The 23,470-nt window shown below is 37.2% G+C and overlaps 1 protein-coding gene across 8 annotated transcripts in view; it reads left to right on the forward strand.

Annotated features, from left to right (window-relative positions):
* Positions 1-10,304: 10,304 nt before the first annotated feature.
* Positions 10,305-23,470, forward strand: part of APC (APC, WNT signaling pathway regulator) — a 145,489-nt gene continuing 132,323 nt past the window's right edge. For all 8 annotated transcript variants that reach the window (XM_027874412.1, XM_027874414.1, XM_027874413.1 and 5 more), the window contains exon 1: positions 10,305-10,360. The gene's annotated coding sequence lies outside the window, so the exon portion shown is untranslated. The remainder of the gene's footprint in view (positions 10,361-23,470) is intronic.

Consider the following 23,470-nt stretch of genomic DNA (forward strand, 5'->3'; position numbering starts at 1 on the left):
TATATTTTAGAAATAAAGCCCTTATTAGACACACTGGTTGTAAAAATTCTTTCCCAGTTTTCTACTTCCCTCCTAATCTTGGTTGCATTGGCTTTGTTTGAGCAAAAACTTCTCAATTTAATGTAATCAAAATCATCCATTTTGTATTTCATAATGTTGTCTATCTCCTGTTTGGTCATGAGTTCTTCTGTTCTCCATAAATCTGAAAGGTAAACTATTCCTTGCTTTCCCAGTTTGCTTATAGTATCAGCCTTTATATCTAAATCATGAGCCCATTTTGACTTTATTTTGGTATATGGTGTGAGATTTTGGTCAATGCCTAGTTTCTGCCATACTCTTTTCCAATTTTCCCAGTAGTTTTTGTCAAATAGTGAGTTCTTATCCCAGAAGCTTGGGTCTTTGGATTTATCAAATAGTAGATTACGATAGCCATTGAGTGTAGTCTCTCTTCTTGCTGAGAGACTACAGTAAGTTATTTTCTTTATTTTTACAACAGACTTAATTAATTCATATCACACATTTCTCCTTACCTTCTACCTCCTCTCTCTCTTTTTATGTACCCTACCATAATGTAATTTAGGCTCACAAAAAAACAAAAACAAACAAACAAAACCTGATTCACCTGTTAGTGGGTGTTGTGATGTTTAGTTCATTGTGTTTCAGGTTAGTTCCTCCATCTGTTCTTCCACTGACATTCTGCTTTTATCTTTGTCCCCTAATCATCCCTCCATTTTCATTTTTGTGCTTTGGAACACATTATTTCAAATGTCCTTATGAAATGTCTGCTGGGTACAGAATAACCTTACATTCTTCAAATGTCCTTTCCTTCACATTTGAAGGGTAATCTTCTGGTTGTTTGAAGAATTTCTTGTTTGTCACTAGAATTGTTAACTACTAACTGTCTTAGTACTTGCTACATAGGTTCCTCCCCACCCAGGAGGTCATCTGTAGATTCTTTCAACTGGCAATTTGTTTTCTCTGTTGGCACCTTTCTTCTGCTTTTTGTTATGAGGGTGTTGAGGTTTTGACTTGTTATTTTCTTCTTGGAGACTCATAATCATGAAGTCACCTTGACATATCCTGTCTCTGAGGACAATACGTTTTGCTTACATAAAGATTACATTTTCTTTCTCTAGTATGCTGGAGTGACTTTAAGATGGGGATAATTGTTATGTTGAAGGGCTGCTCATTTTCTCTTTCCTGTTTTTAATGATAAGTAATAAAACAGATATTGTTTTTATTTTTATCATATGGTGTCTGCCTGACCTCCTATTTACAGCATTTGGTGGGCCTGGATGTCTAATTTTAATAATCAGATCACATATGGCATAGATACAGAGTTGAAGAAGATAAATACATGGCTTAATTCTTTTTTTTTTTTAGGCTATACATTTACCTTCATATTAAACATATTTTCACATTAGTGATGTTGTAAGTAAAAATTAAAACCAATAGGAGGAACCATCAGAAAGAGAAAACAAAACTCAACAGAAGAGAAAAAAATAGCAATTCGATTTCGATAGTTCTTTCTTTGGATGTGGATAGCATTTTCCATCACAAGGCCTCTGGAGATATCTTAGATCCTTGTATTGCCAGGAAGGGTTAAATTTATCAATATTAGTCATCATACATCGTGACTGTTATTGTGTACAATGTTCTCTTGGTTCTGCTCACTTCACTCAGCATCATACCATACAAGTCTTTCCAGGTTTTTCTGAAGTCAGCCTGTTCATCATTTCTTATAGCACAATAGTATTCCATCACATTCATATACCACAACTTGCTCAGCCATTCCCCAATTGATGGGCATCCTCTCAATTTCCAATTCTTTGCCACCACAAAAAGAGCTGCTATGAATATTGTTGTACACGTAGGTCCTTTTCCCGTTTGTGTAATCTCTTTGGGATATAGCCCTAGAAGTGCTATTGCTGGGTCAAAGGATACGCACATTTTTATAGCCCTTTGGGCATAGTTCCAAATTGCTCTCCAAAATGGTTGGATCATTCCACGACTCCACCAACAATGCATTAGTGTTCCAATTTTCCCATATCTTCTCCAATATTTATCATTTTCCTGTTTTGTCATGTTGGCCATTCTGATAGGTGTGATGTGGTACCTCAGAGTTGTTTTGATTTGCATTTCTCTAATCAATAGTGATTTAGAGCATTTTTTCATATGACTATAGATGGCTTTAATTTCTTCATCTGAGAACTGTCTGTTCATATCCTTTGACCATTTATCAATTGGGGAATACATGGCTTAATTCTATTCAATAATACTTTGTATTTAAGTGTTCTTTTCTTTTAAGGAATCGTGTTCAATGAAATATTTTAAAATTCATATTTAGAAAGATAATCTTTAATGAATTAATACTCAAAAAACTTCTTTAAGATTTTAGTGTTGGAGGCCTAAACAATTTGGTGGCGGCATTTTAAAGAACACAAGAAGAATTTAGCATTTTAACAAAGAGAATGACTAAAAGACGCTTTACTAAATTCATTTTCATTTATAAGCCAGCTGTCTGAGAATCATACTTGACTAATTATCCATTTTTGCACAGATGGAATATTTGCTTTTTCCCTGTCATTTGAAGGGGAAAAATATCTGCATCTCTGACAGCTCACTCTTTTATATATTTTGGTTTAGTTGAAAGAATTTAAAGAATAAGTGGAATCTGAAGGAAATGTGATTTGTTATATTGTGAATAAGGCTATTCCAGGTATAGGAAGTAGGATAGAAAAAAGAAAAATTTGTAACATCTCATATTTATACAATGCCTAAAAGATTAACAAGTCTACATACACTCATCATTTTTACTAAATGACCTGCCCAGTAATGCCATTACCACTGAGTTAAGATGGGGCAAAGATGCCATTTCAGGACAGGTACTGGTGCCACCTCAGGCACTATGCCTCTCATCTCCATGACCTAGCCCAGTACTAGATCCTGAAACATTACACACTTTGCCCTCAGTATCTTATTTAAAAGATGTTTTTCCCAAGTGCTTATGAGAGAACTAACAATGGCCCTCTGCCATCACAGTGTTCTAGACAAACTTGTCTACTTGGTGTTCCCCAAACACTACATTCCATCTCTTACCTCTTTTCATACTTAACATACTTACCTCCATGCTTGGAATATCTTCTCTCCTCAACTCCATCTCTTAAATTCCCAACTGGTATTGAAGTCTGAGTTTATATCCTATCTCCTATTGGATACTTTTTCTGATTCCCGTAGTTTTTAGTGCTCTCTACCTCCTCTCCAAATTTCTACTTATAAATACATATACACATATATACTCTGTTTATATGTTGTTTCCACTAGTGGAATGTGAGCTCCGTTAGGGCAGAGGCCATTTTTCATGTTGTTTTCTAAATCCTTACTGGATTGAATTGGATCCCAACTCTATCATCTAACATGTTAGCTTTCTCTCCCTCTCCAGGAATCATGACATATCACCATCATAGTCAGCATTTAACTAACTCTTTAGGTTTTAAAGTTTACAATGCTCTGAACAAATATCTCATTTTATCTCTGTGAATAACAACAACCGTGGGAAGTAATTACTATTATTATCCCTATTTTAAAGATGAGGAAACTGAGGCTGAGAGAGGTTAAATGACTTGACTAGGGTCACACAGCTAATATGTGACTAATGCCAGATTTGAATTCAGGTGTTCCTGACAATACATCCAGGGTGTGCCCCCTAAAATGCTCTTTACATTTGCAAATTGGACAACTATGCCATCTATGCCTTCATGAAGGCCTTCCAGTACAGACCATTTGATTAGGCACGTACAACATGTGGCCCGTGGGCTGCTTGTGGTCTACCAAGGATTTCAGGCAGCCCGTGAAAGGGGGGAGGATGTTTTCCTCACGGGCTGCCCAAAATCCTTGGGCGGCCACAGGTTGTGCAGGCCTGATCTAGATTGTGCTTTCCCCTTTGAAGAAGCAGACAGTGTACTGTAAATTTCTTCTCATTTCCTACTTATCTTACTCATTTCATTCTAGGAGACTACAAACCATCTTAAAATGATCATATGATGATAGATTTAGAGCTGGGAGGGACCTCACAGAGGCTGTCTACTCCAACCTACTCATTATATACATGAGAAAAATGAGACCTAGTGAAGTTAAGTGACTTGATCAAGGTCATATGGATCATAAGTATCAGAGGCAGGATTTGAATCCAGATCCTCTCACTCCAGTTAGCACTAAATAAGGAGATGAGACTTGGCAGTACCAGCTTGCATGGGGGCTTCCAAACACCCTGGAAGTCTTCATTGAAACCACAGGAAGAGACAGGGCAACTGCAGCACCCAATTGCCTCAGAGAAAAATATTGTTTGGCCACAAAGACACCAAATGTTGCCAGAAGTAATGAAGCAAGAATTAAAAAGTGAAATTATGAGTAAAATTAAAACTCCAGAGGGAAGAAATCGAAGTAGGAAAAAAGCTTAGAACAAAAGACAGAAAATCTTATTCAAGTGACTGACTCCTTAAAAAATAGAATGGAACAAACAGAACATAATGATTTTGTGAGACAAGAAATATTGAAACAAAATTTAAAAAAAACTGAAAAAAATGAGAAGAAAATGTAACAACTTGTCCAGAAAACAAGTCAAGGAGAGATACTCTAAGAAGCAACAGACTCCTCCAAAAGCATGATTTGGTGGGAGCATTATTCTACTTCTCCTCCTCCTCCATTCAAGTTAGTCTAATTTTCCCCTGAAAGTCTTTGAATTCTTCCTTTTGATTCAGGAGACTCAAAGCTTAAAGGCGTGAGCTAAAAGGCTCAAGTGTTGACATCACTTCCTGATCACTTGAATACAAAACAGATGTGAGATGCTCTACATGCAAATTGCCTGGCAGACCACAGTGACCATTTGCAACTCAGGCAAGGGAGTTTTGCTCACTCAGCTAAATTAGCTTGAGGTGTCATTTGGTGCATATATCTTGTTGAATATCTTTTTCCTGTTAAGGCTAAGTAAATCTGTTAACTGCTGAATAACCTGGAAATGTCTCATTTTGTTGCAGTATTGATCCTAAACCATCAGAAGAATGGCTTGGGCCTAGCTTTGCCAAGAATAAAGCAATAGAAAAGATCACAGGAGATAAAATGGACAACTTTGATTACATAAAATTGAAAAGTTTTCTGAGAAACAAAATCAATATAGTTAAAATTAGAGGGAAAAATAGTTAATTATAATTATCTGATAAAAATCATCATGAGACCTAAAGAGAGAACTGATATAAGTATATAATAAAAAGAGCCATTAGATAAATTGACAATTCTCAGGGAAAAAAAACCTAAGCTTTCAACAACCATATTTAAAAAGTGCTCCATATCACTAATAAAAGAGAAATTCAAATTAGAACAACTTTGAGGTTTTACACTCAGTAGATTGGCACACATGACAAAAATGAGAAGTGATCATTTTTGGAGAGGCGATAGATGAACTGGCATTGTTGACAGGGCTGTTAATTGATCTGATCATTCTGGAAAACACTTTGGTCAAGCGACCATGGTGACTAGGACTTCTTGTTGTGTGCTAGGGGTTCACATGTGCCTGGAGGTTTTCAGTTGATTAACAAGATGTAGTATGATCTGGGGAGAGGTTCTGTCATTGTTCTCCTGTGCTTAGTTCTGTGAGTGACCATAAGCACTCTTTTCTACCGTGGAACTCTGACCACAGTGCCTGCACCTTCTGGTGCTCCTCCTTGCCCTGGAACTGTGATCTGGAACCAAGTATGGGCAATGCAATAAAGTCTTGCTCCCAGTGCTAGTAAAAAGTCCCCTATGATCTCTTTCTGACCAGTTGTGCAACTCCCTTACTGTCTGCGAGCTGAGGGCTGCAGAAGCCTCCACTACAGATTTCATCACCTCCAAGGCCTGCTGCTGGCTTACAGAGGTGCTCCAATCCCACCCCAGTGAGATAGACTTTTCCCTTTGACCTTCTAAGTTGACTTAGGCTGGTAAATTGTTTCATCTCATCCTTTTGTTGGTTCTGTGACTTCAGAATTCATTTTGAGGCATTATTTTAAAGTTGTTTGGAGGGGAATTGGGGAGAGCTCAGGCAAGTCCCTGCCTTTACTCTGACATTTTGGCTTTGCCTCCTAAACAAGATATTTGTAAAGCTCTTAGTACAGTGTCTGGCACACAGTAGGCACTTAATAAAAATGCTTGTTCTCTTCACTCTTTCTATATTTAAGCATCAAGCCCAACCACACATAACTGCAGAGGATGATCCCATTTCAGTTTAGAATGTAATGTCTTCAACCAGTAAGGGAAAGGGATGGATCTTTGAAGTATTTCTTTTAAGAGGCAATTGGGGGCATAGTAGACAGAATACTGTTGGAGTAAGGAAGATCTGGGTTAAAATCTGTCCTTTTACTAGCTATTACTTACTAGCTGCTTTACTGACATTTATTAGCAGTATGACCCTGGGCAAATCACTTAACCTCTGTTTGCCTCAGTTTCCTCAACTTACATGGGGATATTAATAGCACCTACCCTCCAAGGTTGTTGTGAGGATCAAATGAGATATGAGTAAAGTGCTTAGCATATCGAATACATAGTACATATACTATATAAGTGCTTACTCCCTTCCCTCCTCAGCCTCCTCACATAGCACACACAGTCCACCTATGTAAATTTGCATTTGCTGTGACACATTCCTTGAAATGTACTCTTTCCTTGTTCTGAAGGAATCCCTTATTTCCTTCAGGATTCAAGTGCCACCTTCTACATGAAGCCTTTCCCAATCTTCTCCATCAACCTGCTAGTGCCAACCTCCCAGCCCCTGCAATTACCTTGTATATATTGTTATATACCTAGATGTACATGTTTTCTCCCACAATGAATGTAAGTTCCTTGAAGTCAGGGACTATTCTACTTTTGTCTTCACATCCTCGAAGCCTGGCATGTCGGGATAGGGATTGGTATTGTGACTTCACTGGCGAATAGAGCTGTCAGTTTAGGGAACTCCCTTTACCAAAGCAGGCTGGTACTTTTTCTGAAGCTTATGATCTTAGTTTCACCTAGAAGACTTGTCCAGGGTCAAATAGCAAGTGTATATCAGAAATGGAGTTTGATCTTCCTACATCAAAGGGTAGCCTTTATTCACTGAACTAAGCTGCTTCTTATCTGGTTTATAGTAGCTATTTAATAAATGCTTGTTGATTGATCATTTAAATCTTGTTAAAGTATATCCACATATTCCCCGTTTCCTAGTTTAGTACCCTGTATGAAAAGGGAATGTTTCTTCTTCTGAATTGCATATCCTAGAAGGTCAATTGGTTCTGAAACCCCAATTACTGAAATAGCCTAGCCTATGTGGCTTGTAGATATATATATATTTTTTTTAGATATATTCCTCCTACCATAATGCCCATGACAATAGTGTGTCCATTTCTGCTGTCCTTAAATTTGACTGAAATGCTCATTATGTTTTACTCCTCTGGGTCTAAATTTTCCTCATGGAGAAACTTTTGTAATATACCATAGTATTCTACTACCTCTTTTACCTTTACTGTCCCTTTTGAATAAAACAAACTCCTTCAGGGTCATGCTCCAGTTATAAAGTCCCATTTTATTAAGTATGAATGAGGTCTATTAGGTCAAAATCTACCTGCCTTAGGATCTCTATTTTTCTTTGCTTGTTACCTACCTATAAGGTCTCCATTTACATTTAGTTGCTTGAGGCTTGGATATTCTGTCCTGTGAATATATGATTGTCTTTACTGCTTTTCCTGCTACGAAGTATGCTATCTAGTTTGATAGATATATGCAAGTATATGCAAAATGTATGTCCTTTTTCAGATTCAGTAGAGTTTTGTGTTTAGAAGCCAGACTGGAAGGGATTGAGAAGTGAGAGAATTATGCTTACCAAGAATTTAATGAAGAAGGATAAGAGAGGTATAAGTTTAGAAAATTTAAATGGTATCTTGAACTCAGGATAAAGTTGATATTCCTTTATAACAAGAAGCCTGTTGGAACACTTGACATTCAAGACCCTCTACAATCTGACCACAACCTACCTTTCCAAACTTATCTTCCACTACTGCCACGCACAAAGGTTATGTTAGAACCAAAGCGATATAATCACTACTCCCTTATACATGTGTACCTCTGCACCTCTGCTCACACTATTACCCTAGTACATTTTATGCCTACTCTCTCCATCTGGATCCTAACTACCCTTTAAGGCTTAGTATGGGGCAGTAGAATGAGTGCTATATTTAGAGTCAGAGGCCCTGGATTCAAATTCTAATGATTATTTACTATTAGTGTGACTTTGGGCAAGTCACAACACTCTCTAAGCTTAGATTTTTCTTTCATATGAGATGAAGACATTGTATTGGATGAGCCATATATCCACAGGAGGCTCTCTTCCTGTTCTGTATCTACCATCCTAAATTTCATCCCTTTCCTTTGCTATCCTTAATCCATCGTGATCTCTTTCTCTTCTACATTCTTAAAGTTTTTTTGTCTATATAATCTATTTGAGAAATAATATATTACCTAGCATTGTGAATTATACTTTTCTTATGTATAAGTTTTGCATCTGCAATAAGGTTGTAAGCTCCTTGAAGCCAGGGCTGTTTTATACATCTTTGTAACTCATAGTTTCCTCAACTGTAAAATAGGGTATTAATAGCACCTACCTTCCAGGGTTGTTGTAAGAAATAAATAAGATAATATTTGTAAAGCACTTAACAGTGCCTGGAACACAGTAGGTGCTTATAAAATGCTTGTGCCCTTCCTTTTTCCTTCTCTTTCCTTCCTTCCCATAGCATACTGTGCCAGACATAAGTGTTCAATAATTAGTAACAGCATTTATGTTTAAGGCTTACAAAATGCTTTACACATTATCTTCATAACAACCTTGTGAAGTAGGTGCAATTATTATTATCCCCCTTTACAGATGAGGAAACTGAGGCTGAAGGAGTTTCAGCGACTTGCTCAAGGTCACCCATAAATGTCTGGAGCAAGATCTGAACTCAGGCCTTCCTGATACCTAGTCCTAAACTCTATCCAAGGTGCTACCCCCCTGTTCCTATTAATTGATTGATCTATTATCACAACTCTCAAGTAGAGCAGATCTATATTACAGTAAAGCACAGTCAGACCCAGATAAGTTATTAGTTATCTTAAGTTATACTGTTAGCGTGGCAAAGTTGAAACTAAAACTAAAAAAAATCTAGGGTGAAAGTCCCCAGCTCCTTGTACTGGCTAATCAAGGAATGTACCCCGTGCTAAGGACAGTCATCAGCATGCGGCAGAATGCCAAAGAAATAAGAGTCAGTCCTTCACTTCAAGGAGTTTATAATCCAGATGCGGAGGCATGAACACTTGCAATGACTTGATCATAACCACAAAATGACACCAACAAATAACATGGTAGACAACTGGATAAGTAAAGGCCAAGTTAATGAAAAGTATCCATCTAACAGGGTCAAAATGTAAAAAGCTATCCTGGTGGAGCTACGTTTGCATCTAGCTCCTGATAATAATAATAGCTAGAAGGTATACCATGCTTTAAGATTTGCAAACCACTTCACATTTGCTATCTCGTCTGAGTCTCACAACAACTCTATAAAGTCGGTGCTATTCTTATCCTCATTTTACAGATGGGGAAAAAAGTTTTAGCGACTCGTCAGGGGGCATATGGCTAGGAAGTGTTCGAAGCAGAATTTGAACGCAGCTCCTCTCGACTACGAGCCAGGAGCTGCCACCTAGAGGACTCTCCTAGGGCATCGTGAGGGAGAGCGCGGGGGCCCAGGGCTGGATGCGGGCACCCGCACACAAACACAAAGCCGGCGAGGACAGGGGGCGCGGCAAGACCCACGCGGATAATCTCCTCTGCCCGCCCCGGGGCCTCCGGCGAAGTCACGCCCAGGAAGGAGCCCGCCCCTCGGGGACGTCCTGGGGCGTGGGCACCGAGGCCGCTCAATGGGGCCAGGCGGGGGAGGGACGGGCTCCGCCTACGCATGCGCAGGGCGCCGCTCCCGCCTCAAACAAGATGGCGGACTCGATGTAGGGAGGGGGGGCGGAGTGGAACCGCCGGAAACGGGGCCGCGGCCAGGAGGGCGCCACGGGCCAGGGGAGCCCCCGGGCAGCGGGGGGGATGGGGCGTGCGGGCTGCGGGGTCGGCTATCTTTGAGGAAAGAGGAACGAGGGGGCGCGCGGGCTCCAAGCGTCCCCCTATGTCCTCCCCCCCAGACGCCACTCCGCGGCCGCCTCCTCCCCCTCTTCCCGTCCGGACCCCGCTTTCGCTTTGCCGAGCTCCCGCGGCGGCCGGGGCTGCCTCGAGCCGGGGGAGCGCCCCGGGGGCGGCCGCGGGCCGAGTGTCCGGCAGGTGAGTGCGGCCAGGCTCGCGTCTGTCCCCCTCCCCCGCGCCCGTCCCCGCCTCTCATTGTGCTCGTCCGAGCCCCTCACCCCCTCTCGGGCCTCGCCCCCCCTGGGGGGCTTCCCCGCTCACCCCCTCCCGCCCCCCGCTGTGACTTCTCCTGCTCCCTGCACCCTTCCCGTGTCGGTCTGGGGGACTTCAGTGCGGTTAACGTTCTCCCAGTTTGGGAGACCTGGGTTCAAATTCCACCCTTGACAAACACATCCCACATGTGTACCCGGCCAGGGCACTTGCCCTCTCTGTGTTCCCTGCAGCTCTCCCAGACTGGAAAGTTGCCCGACAGTTGCAGATCTGTTGTGGTAAAGGGATTTTCCACTCCGAGAATTAATCACATAAGTCACCAGTGTGGATCCCCTCCCCCCAGATGCACAAAGGACTTTAACCCTGGGTTCTGGTTCTTAACTTTGCTTCTGCCTATTGTATGTACTTCGATCTGCAAAGAAAAGTCTGATTATCTAGTTTTTTTTAATTCTTCAGCTCACCTATGGACGGGGACGTGTGAGGATATGTTCGAATTGGCTTAAAGGGCTGAAGTCGATGGGCTTTTATGGTTTGGGAGTTTGGACTTCCCACCTGACTGGACTCTTCCAAAGTGGAAGAATAGTGATAGTGATAACTAGTGATTGCACTGATTCTTGTTCTTCCTTGGGATTAATTTAGCCTCTTTCTGATTATGGTAGACCTTGTTAGCATACTTGTCAAGGTAAACACGAGTTTTCTTTTATCTCTTATGAAGTCTTGTCATGTTCTGGTTAAACCCAAGTAGTAAGTCATTGTGGACAACTTGGATTTTGTCAAGTAGATTTAAAGATACCATTTTATTATATTCAATTTTAACTTGGATTACAGATTGAAGTTTTCATATTCTTTATTTTATATTGCTTTTTTATTTGAAAAGACTGCAGTGGAGAGTTTTAATCCAGAATGTTTTGATTTTTCTTGTTTGTTGCTATTACTACTTAACAGTCTTTAGTTAATTGCTACATATTATTAAAGTTAGCTTATTCTCTTTTCCTCTACTCTTCTTCCTCTCCCTTTTGCAACCATCTATAGTAATTGTTTTAAAGGTCCTTGCTAGAATTCATTCAGAAACATCAATAAAGTTTACATTTAGAAGCACGTTTTTTTTTTTTGTCAGTGTAATTAGGTTTTGGCTACTGTTTGAAGAAGTAGGGACATGAATTGTGATTTTCCTTCGCAAATATATTTGGAAGTTACTCATTAGTATCAAATAGTACTTATTAAGTGCAATCAATTTCATGATGATGTGTTAGGAGCTTTCTGGAGAAATTAAAAGATCATCTCTGACCTTGGTCTAGTTGAAAGAGTGCTCCCTTTAGATTCAGGAGGCCTGAGTTTGAATATTGACTCTGCCACCCGTGTGTGATCTTGGGAAGAACACTTCACCTCCCAGGGCCCCTAGATTCTTCATCTCTAAAATGACGGAGTTTGACTAGATGAACTGCAGTCCCATCCAGCTCTGGTTCTATGATCCTGTGATCCTTAGCATTGACCTGAGTTTCAGAAGGGCCCTCAGAGGCCATCTAATCTCCAATTCTTTAATTTTTACAGATGAGGAAACTGAAGTCCAGGGAGGTTAAGTGACCTACCCCAGGTCACACAAGAAAATTTAAGAAGCGAGATTTGAATCCAGAACCTCTGACTTTGTATACCAATGATAATGTCTTTTTTTTCTGGCAGATTTCTGGATTGTTTGTTTTTGGTTTTTTTTGGTGATCATGTAGAACTGGAAGCAATGAAAGAAGCTAACTGCACCTGGGGCATGTTCATTTTTTTTTTTCTTAAGGGGTTACATGGTTACATGGAAGATATTCCCACAGAGTACTGACACAGAAGAATAGAAGACCCTCACCCTGTTTGGAGTTGTATGGGGAGGCTATCAGAGTTCCCAAACATTACTGGACCCTCAGATTATTCCCTCTACCCCCATTCCTTGTGCCCTAGCTAATTAAAATTCTTAGCAATGATCATTAAAACCCAGTATGGATTAAAAAAACATTTCATGCCACATTGACCTCATTTTCTTTGTTGACAGAATTACTAGACTCACAGATTGGTATATTTAGATTTTAGCAAGATTTTCATGCTATGTTTGTGGTGAGATGGGAAGATGTGGAAGGAGTTGAATCACCAGACCTAAGAAGTAGTAATTAGTGGGTTTTTGTTAGCTCAAAGGGAAGAATCTAGAGCAAGGGTTCTTAACCTGGAAGTCCATAGATCCATAAGGAGTCTGTGGACAGATTTCAGGAGGTTCATGAACTTTGATGGGAAAATTACATCTTTATTTTCACTAATTTGTAAATGAAAATGTGTATTTCCTTCAGCTATTTAAAAAATTATTCTGCTCATTGGCTTCAACAGACTGCCAAAGGGGTCTATGACACAAAAAAAAGTTAAGAACTCCTGATCTAGGGGAAGATCCTAGGGAGCTATCCTTGGCACCATTGTGTGTGTGTGTGTGTGTGTGTGTGTGTGTGTATATCAATGACTTGGATAAAGGATGAAGATATAGATAATATGCTTGTTACATTTATAGATGATAAGAGTTTGAAGGGATAGGCTGAGATTGTGGATGAGATAGTAGGTCTATAAATATCTTGGTGAAGAGTGCATTGGAAATCCCATGCATTCGGATGACTACTGGTTTTGAGGGGAGGGGAAGAAACATTTATTAAGTGCTTACCTTGTGCTAGGCACGTTCAAGCCTACTTTACAAATATCTCATTTGATCCTCAAAACAGCCCTTATCCTCATTTTACAGATGAGCAGACAAATGACTTAACCAAGGTCAATCAGTCACTAAACATTAAGTGCCTATTATGTGCCAGGCACTATGCTAAGCAGTGAGGATGAAAAGCAAAAGACAGCCCCTGCCCTCAAGAAGCTCACAGTCTAATGGGGAAGATAACAAAGATATACAAACTCTCTACTGAATGAATAGTAAATACTTAATAGAGAGAAAGCACTAGAATTAAGAGAAGTTGAGAAAGTCTTCTGGAAGAAGATGGAATTTTAGTTGTGATGAAGCAGTAGTCCAGGCTTGCGGTGATGAGGGCCTGTTCAGTACTACGATGCTGATAAATGTTTGTTATCTGATTGATTGTTGAGGACAGTAACAAAGATTGCTCAGGTTGTGACTTATACACAGTAAGGATTTAAATCCAAGTCTTCTGATTCCATATCTAGTATTTATTCTGCTATGTTATATATACAGAAATAATTTGCTTTTTAGGAGGTAAACAATGTAATTTATTTTGATCTTTTTTCACATTAGTTTTTCAGCAGTATTAAGTCATTGTAAGGTAATTCATCTCAAATGTAGCTGGTTATGGCTATTCAGGGTATATTTTTTGCCATGCTGTATTAGGCATTTATGTATTTTTTTTGCATATATCTAATTTTATCACTTAAAACATTTGTTTTCTGTATTTTTTTCTTTAACAGCAAGCATTTAGTTATTTTCAAAACAAGTATGTGTTTGAACTTGAAACTTTTAAAATGTATGTTGTGGTTGGTGCATTTTTTAAAGACAATTTGAATATACTTTCAGCTGGGTCAGTGTGAGGAATTTGGAATATTCTGTTGTGAAGTAAACTCAATCTTCATTTCTCCTTTCATGCTTATTCATTGAATTGAAGAGATTTTTTTCAATGTTCAATTTAAGTGAATGAAAATAAGCTATAGTTGTTAAATGCTCTATTGTCTCTCAGTTTGCCTTGATAAATTCAGATGCTTAAATAACTTTCATCAGTTCACAATTGAAACTCCATGGGGTCATAGATTTAGAGCTGGAAGGAATTTGAAATCTGGTCCGTTTCCTATTCTCCTCCCCCCCCCCTCCCTTTTTTTCCCTAATAAATAGTACACAGGCTATAAAGTGACATAAAATCATACAGGAAGATTTTAATTCAGGTCCTATAACTCACAATCCAAGTTAATATTTGGCAAAATTTCGGTTGAAGTGTGATACACCAGTAGAGACTGGTGTCCCGATTAAAAATACCTATTTTTAAATGCCAGGCAAAGTATAATCAGATGTAATTTACTTATTGTTTATCCTAAACTTTATAAAATGTTCGCTTTGTTTAGAATGAAAAAATATGTCAATTTGGGCTATAATTTTTCAGATACAAACTATTCATTATGTTGCATTGTGGATTTAAAATTGAAAGGGAACCTACTAGCTAACTTTCATATCACAAATGAATTCTCATTCCTTCTCTCTAGTTTTCCCTCCCCACCTCTCCCACTAAGCCTCCCCCAAAAGAAAACGTAATTGATTATATCCAGCATTTTCTTGGTTATTTTTCCAGAGCAGCATACTGAATAATCTCTTCAGGCAACAGTGTACATTAACTCCCACATCCTTTTTCTGGAGTGTTAATGAAAACTTAAGCCAGTCATTTTGGAAGCATATACTTTCCCACACAAACTCAACTGCGATTTTGTTGTCTCTTACAGAGTTTCTCAAGTCAGGTTTTCTGGAAATTTTTTTCCAAGTTATTTTATACTAACCAGGAGAATTTTGTGAAATTATGCGAAATTTGGAGATACTATATTTCCTGTTCCAAATAATTTATTAAAATATTAATTAAAACCAGTGCCAACATCATTGTCTACAAGCTAGAGCTCCATTTAAACTGTGCCCACCCAAAGAATTTGTCATTTGTCCCAACCCAATCCTAATCCGTGACAAAACCATTTCCCCTCCTCAGTCACACAGTGCGTTAATGATTTTGACATTAGCCTCTGGTGAAACTGAGGCCCAAAGAAGTGAGGTGTGATTTGAACATAGTCTTTATACCTAGCGTTTATATAGTGCCTACTACATTCCAGGCACTATGATAAGTGCTTTACAAACATTATCTCATTTGATCCTCATAAAAACTCTGGAAGATAAGTATCATTATTATCCCCATTTTGTAGTTGAGGCAAACCAGGGTTAGTGACTTGCCCAAGGTCATAAAGTTAGTAAGTGCCTGAAGCCACATTTAAACCCAAATCTTACTGACTCTATGCCCAGCACTCTATCCAGTGCATCACCTAGCTGCTGTGCTGTGCTGTGCTATGCTGCCAGTTGCATATATTATGCACTTAATAAATCTGTTAAGTGTTCGGGGTACAAAGAAAGGCAAAAAACAGTTGTTTTCTTTTTTTTCCCCTCATGGAGCATATATTTTAATGGGGAAAAAAACATAAATAACATACCAGCTATATAAAGAGTATATGGAAGGCAATCTGAAAGAGGAAGGCTTTAGTAGCTGGGGGAAGGGAAGGAAAGAACTTCAAAGGCCTCTTGTAGAAGATAGACTTTGAGCCAAGGTACACTTAAGGAAGCCAGGGAAGCTGAGGAATTCTTAAAGGCAGGTACATTGATACACTGGTGGAACTGTGAATTGGTCCAAAAATTCCAGAAAGCAACTTGAAATTATGTTAAAAAATTAATCAACCATTCAATCCCTTTGAATTAGTGGACCAACTATTGAGCTGTCCAGACTTCATAGACAGAAAGGTTACACATATCAACATACTAATGGCAGCACTTTTGTAGATTATAATGATAAACTACAAAAGTAGGTACTCATTTGGAGAATGGCTAAACAAATTGGCATATGAATGTAATAAAATATTGCTTCATAAAAAACAATGAATATGAGCAATTCAGAATAACATGGGAAGACTCATGGACCAATGCAGAGTGAAAAAAGCAGAACCAGGAAAGCAACGTTCATAATGACTGCCATCATGTAAATCAAACCAAATTTAAACCAAAAATCAATTGAACTTAAGTTAAATTTATCAACCAACAAATGATGAAACAAACACCTCCTTTCTCACCTGGTTAGAGATGGAAATATTGGATGAGGAATACTGCATATACTGATGGCCTTGCTTTGGTAGTTGCTTTTCCTTAAAATTTTCATTGTTAGGAGAGTTTTATTTTGGAACAGAGGAAATATAATTGGAAATGAGTGGTATATGAAAAAGAAAAAGGATCATTTTTAAAAGATAGCGTGTTTTCTCTGTATTAAAACTATTTCTTATAGATTTTGTTTTCCTAAATGTTACTGATTTTATCCTTTGTCATATTCTTTACCAGCTTGCCTTAGCAAAGGCAGATACACAACAAGCTTTTACCACTGAAAAATTTCAGGGCAAAAATATTCAAAGCAACTGTTCCTATGTTTTAATGATAGCTTAGAAACAAATTCTACGAGTGATAATATTAAATGATTTATTTTTGTCATAGAAATAAGAAAGGTAAGTTTTGATGATTGAGCTCTGTATTTTATTTTTCAAGTTTCGTTTAAACCATTTTGAATGGTTATCTTTCTAAAATGGCTTATCTATTTCCTTACCTTCTTAAGGAATATGTTAAACATAATTTTGGATGGAGACTTAATTCAGGGGTTTGAAACCCTGTGTGTGTGTAAATTTAAACAAGTCACTTCACTTTCTTGAGCCTAAGTTTCATCATATATAAAATAGAGTAAATACTTGTACTGCCTACCTCATGAGGTTATTTGAAGGAAAACACTTTGTAAAGCTCTTTATAAATTATTTATTTAATGTTGTGTTAAATTGTTATTAATTTTGTTAAATATTTCCAAACAAGAGATAGAGGTAATTACAAAAGATAAAATAGGTAACTTAAACTGAAAAGCCTCTGTACAGGCAACACTAATGCATTGAGGATAAGAATTAAGAAGTACTCGAATGGTTCAGTCTGTCAGATTTCTCTGATAAGTGTTTGATGAAGCCTTAGAGTTGTTTTTGGTTTGCTTTTCTCTTATTATTAGTGATTTGTAGCATATTTCATCTGGTTATGAATATTTGGCAGTTTTCTTTAGAGAACTATTTATTCGTGGTCAAAGGATTTTGATCACATCTATTGGGGAATGGCTATTAGTTTACATATATATTTATTAATTGTTTATATAACTTAGATACGATTACATATTAAAACAGCTTTTTACTTTTTTTTTATGTTTGGAGTTCTAAATTCTATCCCTTCTCTCCTTTATCCCCTCCCATCTGCATCTTGAAGATGGTAAGCAATCCAATATAGGTTATGCATGTGCATTCATGTAAAATATTTCCGTATTAGTCATCTTGTACAAGAAGATTTGAATAAAAAAAGAATAAAAAGAAAGTGAAAAACACCATGCTTTCAGTCTGTTTTCATATAATATCAGTTCTTTGGAGGCAGATAGCATGTTTCATCATGAGTCCTTTGGGGTTGTCTTGGATTGTTGTATTGCTGAGAATAGCTCGGTCATTCACAGTTCTTCATGGTATTCTCCCGGTTCTGAGTCTTTCCAGGTTTTTCTGAAATCATCCTGCTTATCATTTCTTATAGCTCAGTAATATTCAGTCACAATCATATACAACAACTTGTTCAGTCATTCCCTGATTTCAAGGTATTCACTCAGTTTCCAGTTCTTAGCCACCACAAAAAGAGCTGCTATAAATATTTTTGTACAAATTGGTCCTTTCCCCTCTTTTTTTGGATCTCTTTGGGATGTAGACCTAGCAGTGGTTATTGCTGGATCAAAGGTTATGCACAGTTTTATAGCCCTTTGTGCATAGTTCCAAATTGTTCTTCAGAATGGTTGGATCAATTCACAACTCCATCAGTAATGCATTAGTGTCCAAGTTTTCCAGTATTCTCTCCAACATTTTCCTTTTTTGTCATATTAGCCAATCTGATAGTTGTAAGATAGTAGTTCAGAATTGTTTTAATTTGCATTTCTCTAATCAGTAGTGATTTAGAGCGTTTCTTTATATGACTGTAGATAGCTTTGGTTTCTTTGTTGGAAAACTACCTGTTCATATCGTTTGACAATTTCTCAGTTGGGAAATGATTTGTATTTTTATAAATTTGACTCAGTTCTGTATATATATTTGAAAAATGAGGCTTTTATCAGAGCTACTTGTTGCAAATTTTTCCCCCAGTTTTCCGCTTTCCTTAGAATTTTGGTGCATTGGTTTTGTTTGTACAGAAACTTTTTAATTTTATATAATCAAAATTATCTATTTTACATTTTTTAATATTCTGTATTTTCTTTGGTCCTAAATCCTTCCCTTATCCATAGAGCTGACAGGTAAACTATTCCTTGCTCTCCTGATTTGCTTATTGGTATCACCCTTTATGTCTAGATCATGTACCCATTATGTAGGTTTATTTTGTGTCTTGCAACTTTGCTAAAGTTGTTAATCATTTCCACTAGTTTTTTAGTTGATTTTCTGGGATTCTCTAAGTATATCATTATATCATTTGCAAAGAGTGACAGTTTTGTTTCCTCATTGCCTATTCTAATTCCTTCAATTTCTTTTTCTTCTCTTATTGCTGTAGCTAACATTTCTTTCCCTTTTTTTTTTTTTTGGTAATTTCCCTTGCTTTTTATTTTCTTTAAGTTCCTTAGTGTTTTGAACCTTTTTTTAAAAACATTTGTATTTTAAGTTTTGAGTTCCAAATTCTATCTTTCCCCTTCTACTCCTTCTCCCTGAGACAGTATATAGGTTATACATGTACAATCATATAAAACATTTCCATATTAGTAATTTTGTACAAGAAGACTCGAATAAAAGAAAAAGAGTGAAAGAAAGTGAAAAATAGCATGCTTCAATCCGTCTTCACACAATATCAGTTCTGTCTCCGAAGGCAGATAGTATGTTTCATCATTAGTCCTTACGGATTGTCTTAGATCATTGTATTGCTGAGAATAGCTAAGTCATTCACAATTCTTCGTTGTACAATCGTACAGTATTGCTGTTACTGTGTACATGTTCTCTTGGTTCCATTCACTTCACTTTGTATCAGTTGTGTAAGTCTTTCCAGGTTTTTCTGAAATCATACTGGTTGTCATTTCTTATAGCACAATAATATTCCATTACCATTGTGTACTACAGCTTGTTTAGTCATTCCCCAATTTATCAGCATCCCTTTGATTTCCAATTCTTAGGCACCACAAAAAGAGCTGCCATAAATAGTTTTGTACAAATAGGTCCTTCTCCCTTTTTTTTGGAGAAATCTTTGGGATATAGACATTGCTAACATTTCTAGTACAATTTTGAATAATAGAGGTGATAATGAGCAGGTAGAAGCTATTTTTGATATGAAAAATAAGTTCCTCGATGCCTATACTTTGTAGGTTTTTATTTTTCTTTCTTTTTTTTTTAAGCGTAGAAGAGTGCTGTTGTTTGTCAAAGGATTTTTTTTCCTGCATTTTTAAAGATGATTGTGTACTTTTGGACATTTTGATTTTTAATATGATTAATTATGTTGATTGTTTTCCTAATGTTTCAACCCTGGTATAAATCCCACTTAATCATAATGAATGACTTATTGGATAAATTGTTGTAGTCAGTTTGGTAAGATTTTGTTTAAAATTTTTGGGTTAGTGTTCATTAATGAAATTGACCCATTGTTTTCTTTCTCTGTTTTATCTTTCCTTGGTTTAAGTATTAGGATTATATTTGTCTCATGAAGGGATTCTGGTAGGGTGCTTTTTTCCCCCTCAGTTTTTAAGAATAATTTGTGAAGTGTGGACATTAGCTACTTTAAAAGTTTGATAGAATTCTCCTTTGAATTTATCAGAACCAAGAGTTTTTTCTTTGATAGTTGGGTTTTTTGTTTTGTTTTGAACAGTTAGACTTATTTCCTTTTCTGAGATCAGGTTATATAAGAACTCTATCTAGACTTCTGATAGTTTGGGTATTTCATATTTGAAGCTATTACTCCATTTCTTTTGTGTTCTCAGTATATAACTATCCATAATACGATCTGATTTTCCTTTTCACTCCTTCTGGTTTTGCTGTAATTTCAACTTGCTCATTTGCTATTTTATTTTTGATTTTCTGCCCTTTTTTAAAAAATCAGATTAGCTAAGGGTTTATCAATTTTATTAGTCTTTTCAAAGAATTAGTCTTTTATTTAGCATTTCTATGGGGTTTTTGTTTCCCATTTATCTATTTTCCCTCCAATTTTCAATATCTTCTCTTTTGTGCTTATTTTAGGTTTATTTGTTAATTTCCTAATCTTTTAAAACAGTCAATTCATTAATCTTTTCTTTTTTCTGCTTTGTTAATATTTCATTGTAAGGATATGATTTTCCCCTGAGGATTGCTTTAGTCACGTCTCAGAAATTTTACTATGTTGTCATCATTATCATTTTCTTTTACATGATTATTGATTGTTTATATGATTTGTTCTTTAGCTCACTCCTTATTTAAGATTTCATTGTTAAAGCTTGAGTCTGTATCTTTTGATTTTGGTTCCAGAACCAATTTCTATTTTTACTTTTGCATTATATTCTACAAAGGATACATTAACTCTTTTTGCCCTTTTACCTGTTTGCGGTATTTCTCTGCACTGGCGTATGATTAATTTTTTTTACAGTTCTATGTGATGTTGAGAAATATTGTTCTTTTGATGGCCTATTTAGAAGATTTCATAGGTATTTTAACTCTGCTTTCTCCAGCAACTTGCTCAATTCCATATTTTCTCTTTTGTTTATCTGTTAGACTTAACAAAACTGATAGAGGGACATTGAAGTCTCTTGTCACTATTGTGTTACTTGTCTTCTTGAAGCTCTGGTAATATTTCCTTTATGAATTTGGATGCTAAGACATTTGGAACATATAAGTTTATTACTGGTATTGTTTGTTGTCTCTGGTGATTCCTTTCAGCATAATATAGTTTCCTTGTTTATCCCTTTTTATTTTTTGTTTCTGCCTTGTCTGCTAGTGTGTTGGCAACTACCACTATTTTGCATTCACAGTATGCATAGTAAAGTTTTTTCATCCCCTCAATTTTATTTTGTGTATTTCTTTATTTTTTAAAATGTGTTTCGCATACATAACAGATTGTAGGGTTTTGTTTTCATATCCAATTTGTCATTCTTTTTTGTTATATCAGATTATTTAATCCATTGACATTTAAAGTTACAAGAGTTAGCTTTATATTTTCCTCTGTCTCTAAAATTAATTTTTTCCAAGTTATGATTTTTCTCCCCTTTTGCTGTACACATGTTATTATGCTCCTTCAGTTACTTTATCTTTTTAAAAGATGGCCCTGTTCCCATTGACTTTCTTCCCCTCACTCCTGATCTTTCCTTCTGGTTTGTTATCCCTTTCCCTTTAGGGTTTTGTTTCTTAGGTCCTTTATTTCTCTTGCTTTTATCTGGTTATATATTTCTTCCCTCTCTTCTTCCCTCTCAGTCAGATAGATTCCTTCTCCTCTCCTTCATGCAAGTCCTATTAATTAGTTTTTAAAATTTCATATTTTGTGCCCCTTTCCAAAAAAGATTTCTTTCACTCTCCATTATCCATCTTCTCTTTCTGTTTCTACTCTAGACTCTCATTCTCTGATTCATGACCCTTATAATTATCTGGTCTCTCTCTTTTCTCTGTATTTTTCATGCAAGCAAAGCTTCCAACATTTCTGTTCTAGCCTTTCCTCTCTAGACACTTTCTGTTACTGCCTTGTCTCACGAATTTCCTCTTTCCATGGTACCTCACTTTCAGAACAATGCCAATTATTGCAGGGTCAAAGAGGACCCTCCCCCAGGGTAGGTTCCCTCCCCCACTACATCCTTGATTATTGCAGCCCAGGACTGATCTAAACCTACCTTTGTTGACCCATTTTTCTACATTTGCCTGGAAATCTTTTCCCATATGTCCATGCATTTCACTTCTCAGAGTGCCAGTTGCCCTTAGGAATTCCAACTCTCCTCCTCTCAGGACTAGTAGACTTTTCAAGCACCAACTTCTCCAGGCTTCATTGTCTTTTCACCCCAGGAGCATTCATTTGTGGAACCACTCCCAGTTTCAAAGTAAGGCCTCCTTTTTCTTCCCTTCCTTTTTAACGTGTTCCACCTCCTTTTTGCCCACTCCCCTGGTAGGCTCATCTCTTTCTGAGACCGTTGAGATCACCTTCCCCTCATTGCTTCATTTGAACCAGGCACATCACACATGCATATCAAATCAATCTCCCTGCTCCTCGTGTTATATACCCTCCCATGTTTTAATGTAGTCCCATAAAAAACAAATGAACAAAAAACCTGATTCACCCCGAGGCAGATTATTGCCAGGTTGTCTATAATGCCTCTATCTGCCTCTTCACTTGTTGCCTCTACCAGATTTCTGCCCTGTCTCTTTGTGTACATTTATAAAGAAGTCTCTTAGTGGTCTCTTTTTTGTCACTCTTTTGCTGCTAATGTGCCTGCTGCATATTCACTACTTCTGCATTTTTGTTGTTTGAGGTGTTTGAGAAGCAAGTAATCTCTTCAATTGTGATTTTCTTTCTAAAAATGTTTCCAATTATTCTTTATAATTAACAAAAGTCCATCTTCTGTCCTATGTGGTTAAGCAGATTTGCATGATAGGTCAACCTGTGCTGCATCCTAAGCTCCAGTGCTCTTTGGGAGACAATATTCCGTTCTTTCCTTCTTTTTCTAGTGGGTATGGAAGAGACTTGTCTTATTTGAATATCTTTCTTCTGTTGGCTTGCAGAATTTCTTGTTTCTGAATTGAATCATTAAATTTAATCACTATACATCTTGGAGTTTGCAGCCTTGGGTTTTTTTCTGGAGGCAACCTGTGAATTCTTTCAATTGCCACTTCATTTTCTATTTTTCAGAAGTTCTTGGCAATTTTATTCTATTATCTCCTTCAGTATGATATTAAGTTTTTTTGTTATATCATGTTCTTCTGGGAGACTTATGATCTTTAGGTTATCTCTAAGCATTCTGCCTTAGAGTTTGTTATGTTTTACTTGCATAATGAACATTTATTTCTCTTCTAGATTTTCTTTAGTGTCTGTATTTGCAATCCTAATCTGTTCTCTCTTTTGTTTCTTTGGTGACACTATTGCAAATTCCGTTTTTTTATTCTCATGATTTTTGCTGTGCTGGATATAAATTCTGCTGTCATAATTGTCATTTCTCTTAAACTGCTCAGGAATAGTGTGTAGTGATTCAACTTTTTCTTCAAATTCTGCAGGGTCCTCTATCTCAGCAAGTGTTAGATCATTTT

This window comes from Vombatus ursinus, unplaced genomic scaffold (genome assembly GCF_900497805.2).
Source record: "Vombatus ursinus unplaced genomic scaffold, bare-nosed wombat genome assembly UNPS02014807.1, whole genome shotgun sequence".
NCBI lineage: Eukaryota > Metazoa > Chordata > Mammalia > Diprotodontia > Vombatidae > Vombatus > Vombatus ursinus.